The sequence below is a fragment of the Gymnoscopelus braueri genome (genome assembly GCF_963280865.1).
Source record: "Gymnoscopelus braueri genome assembly, chromosome: 2".
In the NCBI taxonomy this organism is placed as follows: domain Eukaryota; kingdom Metazoa; phylum Chordata; class Actinopteri; order Myctophiformes; family Myctophidae; genus Gymnoscopelus; species Gymnoscopelus braueri.
The window spans coordinates 52,030,554-52,052,146 of record NC_137604.1 but is presented as its reverse complement, the minus strand read 5'-3'; the positions used below and the strand labels follow the sequence as shown (position 1 = coordinate 52,052,146).

Sequence of the window (21,593 nt, the reverse complement as noted above, 5' to 3'; positions counted from 1 at the left end):
TAACTATGCACAAAGACGATATGTATCGAACTTGAACACACCTATTTCCTGTAGAGTAATTAGTAGTGTCGAAGCGAGATAGAGCGATAAACTACAGCACTCAACGTCAGGATGGCCGAGCGGTCTAAGGCGCTGCGTTCAGGTCGCAGTCTCCTCTGGAGGCGTGGGTTCAAATCCCACTTCTGACAAGAGTTTAGGACAATTGCATGACCTTGGCTTCAGTCAATGCAATTGTTAACTATGCACAAAGACGATATGTATCGAACTTGAACAAACCTTTTTCCTGTAGAGTAATTAGTAGTGTCGAAGCGAGATAGAGCGACATAACCTACAGCACTCAACGTCAGGATGGCCGAGCGATCTAAGGCGCTGCGTTCAGGTCGCAGTCTCCTCTGGAGGCGTGGGTTCAAATCCCACTTCTGACAAGAGTTTAGGACAATTGCATGACCTTGGCTTCAGTCAATGCAATTGTTAACTATGCACAAAGACAATATGTATCAAACTTGAACGCACCTATTTCCTGTAGAGTAATTAGTAGTGTCGAAGCGAGATAGAGCAACATAAACTACAGCACTCAACGTCAGGATGGCCGAGCGGTCTAAGGTGCTGCGTTCAGGTCGCAGTCTCCTCTGGAGGCGTGGGTTCAAATCCCACTTCTAACAAGAGTTTAGGACAATTGCATGACCTTGGCTTCAGTCAATGCAATTGTTAACTATGCACAAAGACGATATGTATCGAACTTGAACACACCTTTTTCCTGTAGAGTAATTAGTAGTGTCGAAGCGAGATAGAGCGACATAAACTACAGCACTCAACGTCAGGATGGCCGAGCGGTCTAAGGCGCTGCGTTCAGGTCGCAGTCTCCTCTGGAGGCGTGGGTTCAAATCCCACTTCTGACAAGAGTTTAGGACAATTGCATGACCTTGGCTTCAGTCAATGCAATTGTTAACTATGCACAAAGACGATATGTATCGAACTTGAACACACCTTTTTCCTGTAGAGTAATTAGTAGTGTCGAAGTGAGATAGAGCGACATAAACTACAGCACTCAACGTCAGGATGGCCGAGCGGTCTAAGGCGCTGCGTTCAGGTCGCAGTCTCCTCTGGAGGCGTGGGTTCAAATCCCACTTCTGACAAGAGTTTAGGACAATTGCATGACCTTGGCTTCAGTCAATGCAATTGTTAACTATGCACAAAGACGATATGTATCGAACTTGAACACACCTTTTTCCTGTAAAGTAATTAGTAGTGTCGAAGCTAGATAGAGCGACATAAACTACAGCACACAACGTCAGGATGGCCGAGCGGTCTAAGGCGCTGCGTTCAGGTCGCAGTCTCCTCTGGAGGCGTGGGTTCAAATCCCACTTCTGACAAGAGTTTAGGACAATTGCATGACCTTGGCTTCAGTCAATGCAATTGTTAACTATGCACAAAGACGATATGTATCGAACTTGAACACACCTTTTTCCTGTAGAGTAATTAGTAGTGTCGAAGGGAGATAGAGCGACATAAACTGCAGAACTCAACGTCAGGATGGCCGAGCGGTCGAAGGCGCTGCGTTCAGGTCGCAGTCTCCTCTGGAGGCGTGGGTTCAAATCCCACTTCTGACAAGAGTTTAGGACAATTGCATGACCTTGGCTTCAGTCAATGCAATTGTTAACTATGCACAAAGACGATATGTATCGAACTTGAACACACCTTTTTCCTGTAGAGTAATTAGTAGTGTCGAAGCGAGATAGAGCGACATAAACTACAGCACTCAACGTCAGGATGGCCGAGCGGTCTAAGGCGCTGCGTTCAGGTCGCAGTCTCCTCTGGAGGCGTGGGTTCAAATCCCACTTCTGACAAGAGTTTAGGACAATTGCATGACCTTGGCTTCAGTCAATGCAATCGTTAACTATGCACAAAGACGATATGTATCGAACTTGAACACACCTATTTCCTGTAGAGTAATTAGTAGTGTCGAAGCGAGATAGAGCGATAAACTACAGCACTCAACGTCAGGATGGCCGAGCGGTCTAAGGCGCTGCGTTCAGGTCGCAGTCTCCTCTGGAGGCGTGGGTTCAAATCCCACTTCTGACAAGAGTTTAGGACAATTGCATGACCTTGGCTTCAGTCAATGCAATTGTTAACTATGCACAAAGACGATATGTATCGAACTTGAACAAACCTTTTTCCTGTAGAGTAATTAGTAGTGTCGAAGCGAGATAGAGCGACATAACCTACAGCACTCAACGTCAGGATGGCCGAGCGATCTAAGGCGCTGCGTTCAGGTCGCAGTCTCCTCTGGAGGCGTGGGTTCAAGTCCCACTTCTGACAAGAGTTTAGGACAATTGCATGACCTTGGCTTCAGTCAATGCAATTGTTAACTATGCACAAAGACAATATGTATCAAACTTGAACGCACCTATTTCCTGTAGAGTAATTAGTAGTGTCGAAGCGAGATAGAGCAACATAAACTACAGCACTCAACGTCAGGATGGCCGAGCGGTCTAAGGTGCTGCGTTCAGGTCGCAGTCTCCTCTGGAGGCGTGGGTTCAAATCCCACTTCTAACAAGAGTTTAGGACAATTGCATGACCTTGGCTTCAGTCAATGCAATTGTTAACTATGCACAAAGACGATATGTATCGAACTTGAACACACCTTTTTCCTGTAGAGTAATTAGTAGTGTCGAAGCGAGATAGAGCGACATAAACTACAGCACTCAACGTCAGGATGGCCGAGCGGTCTAAGGCGCTGCGTTCAGGTCGCAGTCTCCTCTGGAGGCGTGGGTTCAAATCCCACTTCTGACAAGAGTTTAGGACAATTGCATGACCTTGGCTTCAGTCAATGCAATTGTTAACTATGCACAAAGACGATATGTATCGAACTTGAACACACCTTTTTCCTGTAGAGTAATTAGTAGTGTCGAAGTGAGATAGAGCGACATAAACTACAGCACTCAACGTCAGGATGGCCGAGCGGTCTAAGGCGCTGCGTTCAGGTCGCAGTCTCCTCTGGAGGCGTGGGTTCAAATCCCACTTCTGACAAGAGTTTAGGACAATTGCATGACCTTGGCTTCAGTCAATGCAATTGTTAACTATGCACAAAGACGATATGTATCGAACTTGAACACACCTTTTTCCTGTAAAGTAATTAGTAGTGTCGAAGCTAGATAGAGCGACATAAACTACAGCACACAACGTCAGGATGGCCGAGCGGTCTAAGGCGCTGCGTTCAGGTCGCAGTCTCCTCTGGAGGCGTGGGTTCAAATCCCACTTCTGACAAGAGTTTAGGACAATTGCATGACCTTGGCTTCAGTCAATGCAATTGTTAACTATGCACAAAGACGATATGTATCGAACTTGAACACACCTTTTTCCTGTAGAGTAATTAGTAGTGTCGAAGGGAGATAGAGCGACATAAACTGCAGAACTCAACGTCAGGATGGCCGAGCGGTCGAAGGCGCTGCGTTCAGGTCGCAGTCTCCTCTGGAGGCGTGGGTTCAAATCCCACTTCTGACAAGAGTTTAGGACAATTGCATGACCTTGGCTTCAGTCAATGCAATTGTTAACTATGCACAAAGACGATATGTATCGAACTTGAACACACCTTTTTCCTGTAGAGTAATTAGTAGTGTCGAAGCGAGATAGAGCGACATAGACTACAGCACTCAACGTCAGGATGGCCGAGCGGTCTAAGGCGCTGCGTTCAGGTCGCAGTCTCCTCTGGAGGCGTGGGTTCAAATCCCACTTCTGACAAGAGTTTAGGACAATTGCATGACCTTGGCTTCAGTCAATGCAATTGTTAACTATGCACAAAGACGATATGTATCGAACTTGAACACACCTTTTTCCTATAGAGTAATTAGTAGTGTCGAAGCGAGATAGAGCGACATAAACTACAGCACTCAACGTCAGGATGGCCGAGCGGTCTAAGGCGCTGCGTTCAGGTCGCAGTCTCCTCTGGAGGCGTGGGTTCAAATCCCGCTTCTGACAAGAGTTTAGGACAATTGCATGACCTTGGCTTCAGTCAATGCAATTGTTAACTATGCACAAAGACGATATGTATCGAACTTGAACACACCTATTTCCTGTAGAGTAATTAGTAGTGTCGAAGCGAGATAGAGCGACATAAACTACAGCACTCAACGTCAGGATGGCCGAGCGGTCTAAGGCGCTGCGTTCAGGTCGCAGTCTCCTCTGGAGGCGTGGGTTCAAATCCCACTTCTGACAAGAGTTTAGGACAATTGCATGACCTTGGCTTCAGTCAATGCAGTTTTTAACTATGCACAAAGACGATATGTATCGAACTTGAACACACCTTTTTCCTGTAGAGTAATTAGTAGTGTCGAAGCGAGATAGAGCGACATAAACTACAGCACTCAACGTCAGGATGGCCGAGCGGTCTAAGGCGCTGCGTTCAGGTCGCAGTCTCCTCTGGAGGCGTGGGTTCAAATCCCACTTCTGACAAGAGTTTAGGACAATTGCATGACCTTGGCTTCAGTCAATGCAATTGTTAACTATGCACAAAGACGATATGTATCGAACTTGAACACACCTTTTTCCTGTAGAGTAATTAGTAGTGTCGAAGTGAGATAGAGCGACATAAACTACAGCATTCAACGTCAGGATGGCCGAGCGGTCTAAGGCGCTGCGTTCAGGTCGCAGTCTCCTCTGGAGGCGTAGGTTCAAATCCCACTTCTGACAAGAGTTTAGGACAATTGCATGACCTTGGCTTCAGTCAATGCAATTGTTAACTATGCACAAAGACGATATGTATCGAACTTGAACACACCTTTTTCCTGTAAAGTAATTAGTAGTGTCGAAGCGAGATAGAGCGACATAAACTACAGCACTCAACGTCAGGATGGCCGAGCGGTCTAAGGCGCTGCGTTCAGGTCGCAGTCTCCTCTGGAGGTGTGGGTTCAAATCCCACTTCTGACAAGAGTTTAGGACAATTGCATGACCTTGGCTTCAGTCAATGCAATTGTTAACTATGCACAAAGACGATATGTATCGAACTTGAACACACCTATTTCCTGTAGAGTAATTAGTAGTGTCGAAGCGAGATAGAGCGACATAAACTACAGCACTCAACGTCAGGATGGCCGAGCGGTCTAAGGCGCTGCGTTCAGGTCGCAGTCTCCTCTGGAGGTGTGGGTTCAAATCCCACTTCTGACAAGAGTTTAGGACAATTGCATGACCTTGGCTTCAGTCAATGCAATTGTTAACTATGCACAAAGACGATATGTATCGAACTTGAACACACCTATTTCCTGTAGAGTAATTAGTAGTGTCGAAGCGAGATAGAGCGACATAAACTACAGCACTCAACGTCAGGATGGCCGAGCGGTCTAAGGCGCTGCGTTCAGGTCGCAGTCTCCTCTGGAGGCGTGGGTTCAAATCCCACTTCTGACAAGAGTTTAGGACAATTGCATGACCTTGGCTTCAGTCAATGCAATTGTTAACTATGCACAAAGACGATATGTATCGAACTTGAACACACCTTTTTCCTGCAGAGTAATTAGTAGTGTCGAAGTGATATAGAGCGATATAAACTACAGCACTCAACGTCAGGATGGCCGAGCGGTCTAAGGCGCTGCGTTCAGGTCGCAGTCTCCTCTGGAGGCGTGGGTTCAAATCCCACTTCTGACAAGAGTTTAGGACAATTAAATGACCTTGGCTTCAGTCAATGCAGTTTTTAACTATGCACAAAGACGATATGTATCGAACTTGAACACACCTTTTTCCTGTAGAGTAATTAGTAGTGTCGAAGCGAGATAGAGCGACATAAACTACAGCACTCAACGTCAGGATGGCCGAGCGGTCTAAGGCGCTGCGTTCAGGTCGCAGTCTCCTCTGGAGGCGTGGGTTCAAATCCCACTTCTGACAAGAGTTTAGGACAATTGCATGACCTTGGCTTCAGTCAATGCAATTGTTAACTATGCACAAAGACGATATGTATCGAACTTGAACACACCTTTTTCCTGTAGAGTAATTAGTAGTGTCGAAGTGAGATAGAGCGACATAAACTACAGCACTCAACGTCAGGATGGCCGAGCGGTCTAAGGCGCTGCGTTCAGGTCGCAGTCTCCTCTGGAGGCGTGGGTTCAAATCCCACTTCTGACAAGAGTTTAGGACAATTGCATGACCTTGGCTTCAGTCAATGCAATTGTTAACTATGCACAAAGACGATATGTATCGAACTTGAACACACCTTTTTCCTGTAAAGTAATTAGTAGTGTCGAAGCGAGATAGAGCGACATAAACTACAGCACTCAACGTCAGGATGGCCGAGTTTAAGGCGCTGCGTTCAGGTCGCAGTCTCCTCTGGAGGCGTGGGTTCAAATCCCACTTCTGACAAGAGTTTAGGACAATTGCATGACCTTGGCTTCAGTCAATGCAATTGTTAACTATGCACAAAGACGATATGTATCGAACTTGAACACACCTATTTCCTGTAGAGTAATTAGTAGTGTCGAAGCGAGATAGAGCGACATAAACTACAGCACTCAACGTCAGGATGGCCGAGCGGTCTAAGGCGCTGCGTTCAGGTCGCAGTCTCCTCTGGAGGCGTGGGTTCAAATCCCACTTCTGACAAGAGTTTAGGACAATTGCATGACCTTGGCTTCAGTCAATGCAATTGTTAACTATGCACAAAGACGATATGTATCGAACTTGAACACACCTATTTCCTGTAGAGTAATTAGTAGTGTCGAAGCGAGATAGAGCGACATAAACTACAGCACTCAACGTCAGGATGGCCGAGCGGTCTAAGGCGCTGCGTTCAGGTCGCAGTCTCCTCTGGAGGCGTGGGTTCAAATCCCACTTCTGACAAGAGTTTAGGACAATTGCATGACCTTGGCTTCAGTCAATGCAATTGTTAACTATGCACAAAGACGATATGTATCGAACTTGAACACACCTTTTTCCTGCAGAGTAATTAGTAGTGTCGAAGTGATATAGAGCGATATAAACTACAGCACTCAACGTCAGGATGGCCGAGCGGTGTAAGGCGCTGCGTTCAGGTCGCAGTCTCCTCTGGAGGCGTGGGTTCAAATCCCACTTCTGACAAGAGTTTAGGACAATTGCATGACCTTGGCTTCAGTCAATGCAGTTTTTAACTATGCACAAAGACGATATGTATCGAACTTGAACACACCTTTTTCCTGTAGAGTAATTAGTAGTGTCGAAGCGAGATAGAGCGACATAAACTACAGCACTCAACGTCAGGATGGCCGAGCGGTCTAAGGCGCTGCGTTCAGGTCGCAGTCTCCTCTGGAGGCGTGGGTTCAAATCCCACTTCTGACAAGAGTTTAGGACAATTGCATGACCTTGGCTTCAGTCAATGCAATTGTTAACTATGCACAAAGACGATATGTATCGAACTTGAACACACCTTTTTCCTGTAGAGTAATTAGTAGTGTCGAAGTGAGATAGAGCGACATAAACTACAGCACTCAACGTCAGGATGGCCGAGCGGTCTAAGGCGCTGCGTTCAGGTCGCAGTCTCCTCTGGAGGCGTGGGTTCAAATCCCACTTCTGACAAGAGTTTAGGACAATTGCATGACCTTGGCTTCAGTCAATGCAATTGTTAACTATGCACAAAGACGATATGTATCGAACTTGAACACACCTTTTTCCTGTAAAGTAATTAGTAGTGTCGAAGCGAGATAGAGCGACATAAACTACAGCACTCAACGTCAGGATGGCCGAGCGGTCTAAGGCGCTGCGTTCAGGTCGCAGTCTCCTCTGGAGGCGTGGGTTCAAATCCCACTTCTGACAAGAGTTTAGGACAATTGCATGACCTTGGCTTCAGTCAATGCAATTGTTAACTATGCACAAAGACGATATGTATCGAACTTGAACACACCTATTTCCTGTAGAGTAATTAGTAGTGTCGAAGCGAGATAGAGCGACATAAACTACAGCACTCAACGTCAGGATGGCCGAGCGGTCTAAGGCGTTGCGTTCAGGTCGCAGTCTCCTCTGGAGGCGTGGGTTCAAATCCCACTTCTGACAAGAGTTTAGGACAATTGCATGACCTTGGCTTCAGTCAATGCAATTGTTAACTATGCACAAAGACGATATGTATCGAACTTGAACACACCTATTTCCTGTAGAGTAATTAGTAGTGTCGAAGCGAGATAGAGCGACATAAACTACAGCACTCAACGTCAGGATGGCCGAGCGGTCTAAGGCGCTGCGTTCAGGTCGCAGTCTCCTCTGGAGGCGTGGGTTCAAATCCCACTTCTGACAAGAGTTTAGGACAATTGCATGACCTTGGCTTCAGTCAATGCAATTGTTAACTATGCACAAAGACGATATGTATCGAACTTGAACACACCTTTTTCCTGCAGAGTAATTAGTAGTGTCGAAGTGATATAGAGCGATATAAACTACAGCACTCAACGTCAGGATGGCCGAGCGGTCTAAGGCGCTGCGTTCAGGTCGCAGTCTCCTCTGGAGGCGTGGGTTCAAATCCCACTTCTGACAAGAGTTTAGGACAATTGCATGACCTTGGCTTCAGTCAATGCAGTTTTTAACTATGCACAAAGACGATATGTATCGAACTTGAACACACCTTTTTCCTGTAGAGTAATTAGTAGTGTCGAAGCGAGATAGAGCGACATAAACTACAGCACTCAACGTCAGAATGGCCGAGCGGTCTAAGGCGCTGCGTTCAGGTCGCAGTCTCCTCTGGAGGCGTGGGTTCAAATCCCACTTCTGACAAGAGTTTAGGACAATTGCATGACCTTGGCTTCAGTCAATGCAATTGTTAACTATGCACAAAGACGATATGTATCGAACTTGAACACACCTTTTTCCTGTAGAGTAATTAGTAGTGTCGAAGTGAGATAGAGCGACATAAACTACAGCACTCAACGTCAGGATGGCCGAGCGGTCTAAGGCGCTGCGTTCAGGTCGCAGTCTCCTCTGGAGGCGTGGGTTCAAATCCCACTTCTGACAAGAGTTTAGGACAATTGCATGACCTTGGCTTCAGTCAATGCAATTGTTAACTATGCACAAAGACGATATGTATCGAACTTGAACACACCTATTTCCTGTAGAGTAATTAGTAGTGTCGAAGCGAGATAGAGCGACATAAACTACAGCACTCAACGTCAGGATGGCCGAGCGGTCTAAGGCGCTGCGTTCAGGTCGCAGTCTCCTCTGGAGGCGTGGGTTCAAATCCCACTTCTGACAAGAGTTTAGGACAATTGCATGACCTTGGCTTCAGTCAATGCAATTGTTAACTATGCACAAAGACGATATGTATCGAACTTGAACACACCTATTTCCTGTAGAGTAATTAGTAGTGTCGAAGCGAGATAGAGCGACATAAACTACAGCACTCAACGTCTGGATGGCCGAGCGGTCTAAGGCGCTGCGTTCAGGTCGCAGTCTCCTCTGGAGGCGTGGGTTCAAATCCCACTTCTGACAAGAGTTTAGGACAATTGCATGACCTTGGCTTCAGTCAATGCAATTGTTAACTATGCACAAAGACGATATGTATCGAACTTGAACACACCTTTTTCCTGTAGAGTAATTAGTAGTGTCGAAGTGAGATAGAGCGACATAAACTACAGCACTCAACGTCAGGATGGCCGAGCGGTCTAAGGCGCTGCGTTCAGGTCGCAGTCTCCTCTGGAGGCGTGGGTTCAAATCCCACTTCTGACAAGAGTTTAGGACAATTGCATGACCTTGGCTTCAGTCAATGCAATTGTTAACTATGCACAAAGACGATATGTATCGAACTTGAACACACCTTTTTCCTGTAAAGTAATTAGTAGTGTCGAAGCGAGATAGAGCGACATAAACTACAGCACTCAACGTCAGGATGGCCGAGCGGTCTAAGGCGCTGCGTTCAGGTCGCAGTCTCCTCTGGAGGCGTGGGTTCAAATCCCACTTCTGACAAGAGTTTAGGACAATTGCATGACCTTGGCTTCAGTCAATGCAATTGTTAACTATGCACAAAGACGATATGTATCGAACTTGAACACACCTATTTCCTGTAGAGTAATTAGTAGTGTCGAAGCGAGATAGAGCGACATAAACTACAGCACTCAACGTCAGGATGGCCGAGCGGTCTAAGGCGCTGCGTTCAGGTCGCAGTCTCCTCTGGAGGCGTGGGTTCAAATCCCACTTCTGACAAGAGTTTAGGACAATTGCATGACCTTGGCTTCAGTCAATGCAATTGTTAACTATGCACAAAGACGATATGTATCGAACTTGAACACACCTATTTCCTGTAGAGTAATTAGTAGTGTCGAAGCGAGATAGAGCGACATAAACTACAGCACTCAACGTCAGGATGGCCGAGCGGTCTAAGGCGCTGCGTTCAGGTCGCAGTCTCCTCTGGAGGCGTGGGTTCAAATCCCACTTCTGACAAGAGTTTAGGACAATTGCATGACCTTGGCTTCAGTCAATGCAATTGTTAACTATGCACAAAGACGATATGTATCGAACTTGAACACACCTATTTCCTGTAGAGTAATTAGTAGTGTCGAAGCGAGATAGAGCGACATAAACTACAGCACTCAACGTCTGGATGGCCGAGCGGTCTAAGGCGCTGCGTTCAGGTCGCAGTCTCCTCTGGAGGCGTGGGTTCAAATCCCACTTCTGACAAGAGTTTAGGACAATTGCATGACCTTGGCTTCAGTCAATGCAATTGTTAACTATGCACAAAGACGATATGTATCGAACTTGAACACACCTTTTTCCTGTAGAGTAATTAGTAGTGTCGAAGTGAGATAGAGCGACATAAACTACAGCACTCAACGTCAGGATGGCCGAGCGGTCTAAGGCGCTGCGTTCAGGTCGCAGTCTCCTCTGGAGGCGTGGGTTCAAATCCCACTTCTGACAAGAGTTTAGGACAATTGCATGACCTTGGCTTCAGTCAATGCAATTGTTAACTATGCACAAAGACGATATGTATCGAACTTGAACACACCTTTTTCCTGTAGAGTAATTAGTAGTGTCGAAGCGAGATAGAGCGACATAAACTGCAGCACTCAACATCAGGATGGCCAGGCTATCTAAGGCGCTGCGTTCAGGTCGCAGTCTCCTCTGGAGGCGTGGGTTCAAATCCCACTTCTGACAAGAGTTTAGGACAATTGCATGACCTTGGCTTCAGTCAATGCAATTGTTAACTATGCACAAAGACGATATGTATCGAACTTGAACACACCTTTTTCCTGTAGAGTAATTAGTAGGGGTGTAACGATACGTTTTAACAACGATTCGATACGTATCACGATACTTGGTTGTCGATACGATACATGAACGATACAGGTTAATTTAGAACGATACGATACGTTTCGATTCAGCGATTTAGTCGATACGATACATGAACGATACAGGACAGGTTAATTTAGAACGATACAATTCGATTCAATGATTTAAAATCGATATAGTAACTATTTATTTACCCAAGAATTCTGTGTGAAAAATAAATACCTGGATACTGGATATAAACCCCTCTTTCTCTTTTCTTCTTCTTAAAAGTACTTAGTATTGATATAATTGATTATTTGCATTGCAGAACGATTCGATACGATTATTTGCATTGCAAAACGATTCGATACGATTCAAAGTCAAACGATACGATATTTAGCTGTTTGCATATTGATATAGTAGATCGTTGAAAATTCAAAACGATGCATCGATGCAGTTACTGTATCGTTACGGGCCTAGTAATTAGTAGTGTCGAAGCGAGATAGAGCGACATAAACTACAACACTCAACGTCAGTATGGCCGAGCGGTCTAAGGCGCTGCGTTTAGGTCGCAGTCTCCTCTGGAGGCGTGGGTTCAAATCCCACTTCTGACAAGAGTTTAGGACAATTGCATGACCTTGGCTTCAGTCAATGCAATTGTTAACTATGCACAAAGACGATATGTATCGAACTTGAACACACCTTTTTCCTGTAGAGTAATTAGTAGTGTCGAAGTGAGATAGAGCGACATAAACTACAGCACTCAACGTCAGGATGGCCGAGCGGTCTAAGGCGCTGCGTTCAGGTCGCAAGTCTCCTCTGGAGGCGTGGGTTCAAATCCCACTTCTGACAAGAGTTTAGGACAATTGCATGACCTTGGCTTCAGTCAATGCAATTGTTAACTATGCACAAAGACGATATGTATCGAACTTGAACACACCTATTTCCTGTAGAGTAATTAGTAGTGTCGAAGCGAGATAGAGCGACATAAACTACAGCACTCAACGTCAGGATGGCCGAGCGGTCTAAGGCGCTGCGTTCAGGTCGCAGTCTCCTCTGGAGGCGTGGGTTCAAATCCCACTTCTGACAAGAGTTTAGGACAATTGCATGACCTTGGCTTCAGTCAATGCAATTGTTAACTATGCACAAAGACGATATGTATCGAACTTGAACACACCTATTTCCTGTAGAGTAATTAGTAGTGTCGAAGCGAGATAGAGCGACATAAACTACAGCACTCAACGTCAGGATGGCCGAGCGGTCTAAGGCGCTGCGTTCAGGTCGCAGTCTCCTCTGGAGGCGTGGGTTCAAATCCCACTTCTGACAAGAGTTTAGGACAATTGCATGACCTTGGCTTCAGTCAATGCAATTGTTAACTATGCACAAAGACGATATGTATCGAACTTGAACACACCTTTTTCCTGTAGAGTAATTAGTAGTGTCGAAGTGAGATAGAGCGACATAAACTACAGCACTCAACGTCAGGATGGCCGAGCGGTCTAAGGCGCTGCGTTCAGGTCGCAGTCTCCTCTGGAGGCGTGGGTTCAAATCCCACTTCTGACAAGAGTTTAGGACAATTGCATGACCTTGGCTTCAGTCAATGCAATTGTTAACTATGCACAAAGACGATATGTATCGAACTTGAACACACCTTTTTCCTGTAAAGTAATTAGTAGTGTCGAAGCGAGATAGAGCGACATAAACTACAGCACTCAACGTCAGGATGGCCGAGCGGTCTAAGGCGCTGCGTTCAGGTCGCAGTCTCCTCTGGAGTCATGGGTTCAAATCCCACTTCTGACAAGAGTTTAGGACAATTGCATGACCTTGGCTTCAGTCAATGCAATTGTTAACTATGCACAAAGACGATATGTATCGAACTTGAACACACCTTTTTCCTGTAGAGTAATTAGTAGTGTCGAAGCGAGATAGAGCGACATAAACTGCAGCACTCAACATCAGGATGGCCAGGCTATCTAAGGCGCTGCGTTCAGGTCGCAGTCTCCTCTGGAGGCGTGGGTTCAAATCCCACTTCTGACAAGAGTTTAGGACAATTGCATGACCTTGTCTTCAGTCAATGCAATTGTTAACTATGCACAAAGACGATATGTATCGAACTTGAACACACCTTTTTGCCTTAGAGTAATTAGTAGTGTCGAAGCGAGATAGAGCGACATAAACTACAACACTCAACGTCAGTATGGCCGAGTGGTCTAAGGCGCTGCGTTTAGGTCGCAGTCTCCTCTGGAGGCGTGGGTTCAAATCCCACTTCTGACAAGAGTTTAGGACAATTGCATGACCTTGGCTTCAGTTAATGCCAACGTCAGGATGGCGCTGCGTTCAGGTCGCAGTCTCCTCTGGAGGCGTGGGTTCAAATCCCACTTATGACAAGAGTTTAGGACAATTGCATGTCCTTGGCTTCAGTCAATGCAATTATTAACTATGCACAAAGACGATATGTATCGAACTTGAACACACCTTTTTCCTGCAGAGTAATTAGTAGTGTCGAAGTGATATAGAGCGATATAAACTACAACACTCAACGTCAGGATGGCCGAGCGGTCTAAGGCGCTGCGTTCAGGTCGCAGTCTCCTCTGGAGGCGTGGGTTCAAATCCCACTTCTGACAAGAGTTTAGGACAATTGCATGACCTTGGCTTCAGTCAATGCAATTGTTAACTATGCACAAAGACGATATGTATCGAACTTGAACACACCTTTTTCCTGTAGAGTAATTAGTAGTGTCGAAGTGAGATAGAGCGACATAAACTACAGCACTCAACGTCAGGATGGCCGAGCGGTCTAAGGCGCTGCGTTCAGGTCGCAAGTCTCCTCTGGAGGCGTGGGTTCAAATCCCACTTCTGACAAGAGTTTAGGACAATTGCATGACCTTGGCTTCAGTCAATGCAATTGTTAACTATGCACAAAGACGATATGTATCGAACTTGAACACACCTATTTCCTGTAGAGTAATTAGTAGTGTCGAAGCGAGATAGAGCGACATAAACTACAGCACTCAACGTCAGGATGGCCGAGCGGTCTAAGGCGCTGCGTTCAGGTCGCAGTCTCCTCTGGAGGCGTGGGTTCAAATCCCACTTCTGACAAGAGTTTAGGACAATTGCATGACCTTGGCTTCAGTCAATGCAATTGTTAACTATGCACAAAGACGATATGTATCGAACTTGAACACACCTATTTCCTGTAGAGTAATTAGTAGTGTCGAAGCGAGATAGAGCGACATAAACTACAGCACTCAACGTCAGGATGGCCGAGCGGTCTAAGGCGCTGCGTTCAGGTCGCAGTCTCCTCTGGAGGCGTGGGTTCAAATCCCACTTCTGACAAGAGTTTAGGACAATTGCATGACCTTGGCTTCAGTCAATGCAATTGTTAACTATGCACAAAGACGATATGTATCGAACTTGAACACACCTTTTTCCTGTAGAGTAATTAGTAGTGTCGAAGTGAGATAGAGCGACATAAACTACAGCACTCAACGTCAGGATGGCCGAGCGGTCTAAGGCGCTGCGTTCAGGTCGCAGTCTCCTCTGGAGGCGTGGGTTCAAATCCCACTTCTGACAAGAGTTTAGGACAATTGCATGACCTTGGCTTCAGTCAATGCAATTGTTAACTATGCACAAAGACGATATGTATCGAACTTGAACACACCTTTTTCCTGTAAAGTAATTAGTAGTGTCGAAGCGAGATAGAGCGACATAAACTACAGCACTCAACGTCAGGATGGCCGAGCGGTCTAAGGCGCTGCGTTCAGGTCGCAGTCTCCTCTGGAGTCATGGGTTCAAATCCCACTTCTGACAAGAGTTTAGGACAATTGCATGACCTTGGCTTCAGTCAATGCAATTGTTAACTATGCACAAAGACGATATGTATCGAACTTGAACACACCTTTTTCCTGTAGAGTAATTAGTAGTGTCGAAGCGAGATAGAGCGACATAAACTGCAGCACTCAACATCAGGATGGCCAGGCTATCTAAGGCGCTGCGTTCAGGTCGCAGTCTCCTCTGGAGGCGTGGGTTCAAATCCCACTTCTGACAAGAGTTTAGGACAATTGCATGACCTTGGCTTCAGTCAATGCAATTGTTAACTATGCACAAAGACGATATGTATCGAACTTGAACACACCTTTTTCCTGTAGAGTAATTAGTAGTGTCGAAGCGAGATAGAGCGACATAAACTACAACACTCAACGTCAGTATGGCCGAGCGGTCTAAGGCGCTGCGTTTAGGTCGCAGTCTCCTCTGGAGGCGTGGGTTCAAATCCCACTTCTGACAAGAGTTTAGGACAATTGCATGACCTTGGCTTCAGTCGTTGCAATTGTTAACTATGCACAAAGACGATATGTATCGAACTTGAACACACCTTTTTCCTGTAGAGTAATTAGTAGTGTCGAAGCGAGATAGAGCGACATAAACTACAGCACTCAACGTCAGGATGGCCGAGCGGTTCAGGTCGCAGTCTCCTCTGGAGGCGTGGGTTCAAATCCCACTTCTGACAAGAGTTTAGGACAATTGCATGACCTTGGCTTCAGTCAATGCAATTGTTAACTATGCACAAAGACGATATGTATCGAACTTGAACACACCTATTTCCTGTAGAGTAATTAGTAGTGTCGAAGCGAGATAGAGCGACATAAACTACAGCACTCAACGTCAGGATGGCCGAGCGGTCTAAGGCGCTGCGTTCAGGTCGCAGTCTCCTCTGGAGGCGTGGGTTCAAATCCCACTTCTGACAAGAGTTTAGGACAATTGCATGACCTTGGCTTCAGTCAATGCAATTGTTAACTATGCAAAAAGACGATATGTATCGAACTTGAACACACCTTTTTCCTATAGAGTAATTAGTAGTGTCGAAGCGAGATAGAGCGATATAAACTACAGCACTCAACGTCAGGATGGCCGAGCGGTTCAGGTCGCAGTCTCCTCTGGAGGCGTGGGTTCAAATCCCACTTCTGACAAGAGTTTAGGACAATTGCATGACCTTGGCTTCAGTCAATGCAATTGTTAACTATGCACAAAGACGATATGTATCGAACTTGAACACACCTTTTTCCCTTAGAGTAATTAGTAGTGTCGAAGCGAGATAGAGCGACATAAACTACAGCACTCAACGTCAGTATGGCCGAGCGGTCTAAGGCGCTGCGTTTAGGTCGCAGTCTCCTCTGGAGGTGTGGGTTCGAATCCCACTTCTGACAAGAGTTTAGGACAAGTGGATTACCTTGGCTTCAGTTAATGCCAACGTTAGGATGGCCGAGCGGTCTAAGGCGCTGCGTTCAGGTCGCAGTCTCCTCTGGAGGCGTGGGTTCAAATCCCACTTATGACAAGAGTTTAGGACAATTGCATGTCCTTGGCTTCAGTCAATGCAATTGTTAACTATGCACAAAGACGATATGTATCGAACTTGAACACACCTTTTTCCTGTAGAGTAATTAGTAGTGTCGAAGCGAGATAGAGCGACATAAACTACAGCACTCAACGTCAGGATGGCCGAGCGGTTTAAGGCGCTGCGTTCAGGGGCCTGTTCCTCAAAAGGTGAATTAACAAAGCCTGGCCTTAAGCCAAATCAAGGCTTGACAAAGTCGGGTCCGAAAAGCCTCGTTTGTTCCGTTCCTCAGACGCCAAGCCAGGCTGAAAAGGAGCAACTTTGTCGAGCTAGACCTTGTCAAGACAGGCTGTGTCCAGCCAGGATAATGAAGCCAGGCTAAATGGGCGGCGATTCGCCGACGACGTATTTCTATAAAAGACCATGAACTCGAGCGCAGATTCCTTGAACTTGACCAATCATGGCAGCGGGGAACAAAACTCGCGCAGCGTTTTTCTCTGTGGCCGAACAACAGCAGCTCATGCAAGCATATGAGGAAGTGAAACATGTTATCAACAGAAAAGGAAACACGGCCGTTATTAATAAATCCAGGGAGAAAGCGTGGCAAAGTATTTCTAGCACACACAGAGTGTGTGTGTGTGTGTGTGTGTGTGTGTGCGCAAGCGCGCGCGCGCGTGTGTGTCGGTGTGTGTGTGTGTGTGTGTGTGTGTGTGTGTGTGTTTGCAACGGACGGGGGACGGGACGGGACGGTACGGGGACGGGACGGGGACGGGACGGGGGGACGGCGGTGTACTGCGACGGGGTCCGCAACGGGACGCACGGGACGGGGGGGGGGGGGGAGGGGTTGACCGACGGGATGAGCGGGGGACGGGACGAGACACGCAATAACCCCACATTTGCAAGACCACTTTGGTAGAGGTTTGGGTTGTGTAGTTACCTTGCCATCATGATGTAACTCCAAAGGTGGACAAGAAATAAAAAACAAAACAATTTCTCCATTGACTAGAAATTGATAATTTAAAATATGCTCCTTATTGACTTACACAGAGGCTCCTTTAAACCCGTAACTAATAATTTATATATATATTTAAATATATATATATATTATATATATATTATATATTTATATATATGTGTATATATATATATATATATATATATATATATATATATATATATATATATATATATATATATATATATATATATATATATATATATATATATATATATATATATATATGTGTGTATATGTATGTGTTAGACATTTTTTATAATATTTTTAAAAAATGGTAATATATTATCAAACATCTAACAACAATATGAACTATAGTGTTAACAGAGTGACAATGACATATCACATGAGTCATTGTGAAACAATTATGATTCATGGTCACACACTATTTCAGTAATATAATTACATTGATTATATCTTATTGTATTGATTTCATTTTATTTGAATGCAGGGTCATTAAAATGAGTCCATATACAAACACATGTTTTGAATTAACTGTGGAAAAACTTGAAGAACAAGGCACTGGCTTAAGTAAGCTTGGCTGTTAGCCTGCTCCTGACCAGGCTAACTTCACAGCTAAATTGCCATGGTAACTAAGCTAGGCTTGCTTCAATTCTCTTTTGAGGAATCGGATAAGGCTAAACTTAGCCAGGGTGAACTGGCTAAACTAATCTTCAAGATAATTCACCTTTTGAGGAACCGAGTCAGCTCTAATCCTGGCTAAATTAAGCCAGGATAGGTGGTAAAGCCAGGCTTTAGCTCTAATTCACCTTTTGAGGAACAGGGCCCAGGTCGCAGTCTCCTCTGGAGGCGTGCGTTCAAATCCCACTTCTGACAAGAGTTTAGGACAATTGCATGACCTTGGCTTCAGTCAATGCAATTGTTAACTATGCACAAAGACGATATGTATCGAACTTGAACACACCTTTTTGCCTTAGAGTAATTAGTAGTGTCGAAGCGAGATAGAGCAACATAAACTACAACACTCAACGTCAGTATGGCCGAGTGGTCTAAGGCGCTGCGTTTAGGTCGCAGTCTCCTCTGGAGGCGTGGGTTCAAATCCCACTTCTGACAAGAGTTTAGGACAATTGCATGACCTTGGCTTCAGTTAATGCCAACGTCAGGATGGCGCTGCGTTCAGGTCGCAGTCTCCTCTGGAGGCGTGGGTTCAAATCCCACTTATGACAAGAGTTTAGGACAATTGCATGTCCTTGGCTTCAGTCAATGCAATTATTAACTATGCACAAAGACGATATGTATCGAACTTGAACACACCTTTTTCCTGCAGAGTAATTAGTAGTGTCGAAGTGATATAGAGCGATATAAACTACAACACTCAACGTCAGGATGGCCGAGCGGTCTAAGGCGCTGCGTTCAGGTCGCAGTCTCCTCTGGAGGCGTGGGTTCAAATCCCACTTCTGACAAGAGTTTAGGACAATTGCATGACCTTGGCTTCAGTCAATGCAATTGTTAACTATGCACAAAGACGATATGTATCGAACTTGAACACACCTTTTTGCCTTAGAGTAATTAGTAGTGTCGAAGCGAGATAGAGCGACATAAACTACAACACTCGACGTCAGTATGGCCGAGTGGTCTAAGGCGCTGCGTTTAGGTCGCAGTCTCCTCTGGAGGCGTGGGTTCAAATCCCACTTCTGACAAGAGTTTAGGACAATTGCATGACCTTGGCTTCAGTTAATGCCAACGTCAGGATGGCGCTGCGTTCAGGTCGCAGTCTCCTCTGGAGGCGTGGGTTCAAATCCCACTTATGACAAGAGTTTAGGACAATTGCATGTCCTTGGCTTCAGTCAATGCAATTATTAACTATGCACAAAGACGATATGTATCGAACTTGAACAAACCTTTTTCCTGCAGAGTAATTAGTAGTGTCGAAGTGATATAGAGCGATATAAACTACAACACTCAACGTCAGGATGGCCGAGCGGTCTAAGGCGCTGCGTTCAGGTCGCAGTCTCCTCTGGAGGCGTGGGTTCAAATCCCACTTCTGACAAGAGTTTAGGACAATTGCATGACCTTGGCTTCAGTCAATGCAATTGTTAACTATGCACAAAGACGATATGTATCGAACTTGAACACACCTTTTTCCTGTAGAGTAATTAGTAGTGTCGAAGCACTGCTGTCGTCTTTATTGTAGTTTGGTGTTTGGGAACGAGAGACCACAGACATAAAACTTTATCTGTGTCAGTGTCAGGCAATGGACAATACATAACTACTCAAACTAATAGCAACAAACTACTCATAATTCCAGTGGCATTTATTACTGCACCAACATCTCAGCTATGAAGACGCCCTGATGAAGGCTTCATCAGCCAAAATGTTGTCGCGGTAATAAATGCCACTGTAATTATGTAATACTGCGTTTCAGTCCGAACACTCTTGTCAAGATGAAGACCATTTATATAGCGTTTTATTTGGCAGTGTGGTTCTGCCTCCACGAAGCTCCATATCAAATATTTGTAAGCAGGACACGGAGAGCCTATAATCCCCCATGAGGCAGAACATAATGATACTCATATATTAAGAATGCAGAATCATAACCCGCATCGAGTGACATGCTGACATAAAGAATACCTAAATGATACAACAGGAAGAGGCTGGGGAGGTGGAGGGAGTTTGTTAACTGACGAGCTGTCATTGCGGTAGTGGTGAGAGCATGTAACAGTGAGCGTTGCTTACATTGAATAGAGTAGACCACCAATAGCTGTTCCTTTAAGATCGTGGGCGTATGTGATGTACAGTATGATCATGACACTGGCTCGACGTCCGTGCTTGCCTGAACTATCATGTAACTCTCTAGAGCTACACATTCTCAGACCCGGATCATACAGTAATATGGTGACGAGTTGCAAAAATCTACTGTTGTGTCAGACGTTTGACGCGACACATTGTCACATTTCTTTTCAACGTTCCCGGTAGTCCTGTGTCATGTGACTGATGTACTTTCTCACTCCCAACTCCTAAAAGGTTTATGTGCGAGTAAATACATTTAAAACAAGGCAGGCACACCGTCAGAGGTGGAATGGAGTGCCCGTGCCGAGCAGTGTGACGTCTGCTTGTCTGCAGTGCCGTTCGAGTGGCATATTGTGAATCGTAAATCATGTCATCCTCGCCTGTCATGTCAAAAAATCAATACACAAGTGTGTGTATTGATTGAGATACATGATTAAATGTTATTCCTTTTCGCGTTGCATGGCAAGCAGCCATATCAAACACAGACAACCTACGTGCATGACTGAAATAATTCTATGTGAATTGAGGAATTAAAGGGATATTTCACTTTCAAAAAAACTTTTGGTTATTTTATCATCTACTCAGGCCTTTGTGAGCCCCCCAGACAGTTTTTAAGTTGCTCGATTCAGTATTTATATATTTGATATGACACGCCCCCTTCCTATACAAACCCATTGTAACTTCAAACTCCATTTTAAACCATGTTAGATTAGTCGAAAACACCCGTCCTTGGTTCTGGTGACTCACCCTGCCCTCCTAATGCGTGAGGGGGCCGTGTTTTTCCGGGGTTTTTTTCCATTTATTTTATATAAATTTGTTATTGTATTTTATTTTTTCAATTTTCAAAAAAAATAAATTAAAATAAATGAAAAAAGTTATTGAAAAAAGTTATTGAAAAAACACGGCCCCCTCGCGTATTAGGGGGGCAGGGTGAGTCACCAGAACCAAGGACGGGTGTTTTTGATGAATCTAACATGGTTAAAATGGAGTTCGAAGTTACAATGGGTTTGTATAGGAAGGGGGCGTGTCTGATAAAATGAATATCAAATATATAAATACTGAATCGAGCAACTTAAAAACTGTCTGGGGGGCTCACAAAGGCCTGAGTAGACGATAAAATGACCAAAAGTTTTTTTGAAAGTGAAATATCCCTTTAAGTCATCGAGCATGCATGCAGACTTGGTCCTGTTCCAGTTCCACACAAGGGCCATGAACAATGTACTGTAGGCCTTATCTGATAATTACTACAACACTCCATCACAGGGAACTGATGTGAAACAGCAACAGAGTAATGAT

General features: G+C 45.2%; 1 protein-coding gene across 1 annotated transcript in view; it reads right to left on the bottom strand.

Moving 5' to 3' along the window:
- Positions 1-21,593, bottom strand: part of LOC308096237 (voltage-dependent T-type calcium channel subunit alpha-1I-like) — a gene marked incomplete at its 5' end in the record, with an annotated part of 278,135 nt that overhangs the window by 159,561 nt on the left and 96,981 nt on the right. The gene's annotated exons all lie outside the window — the stretch shown is intronic.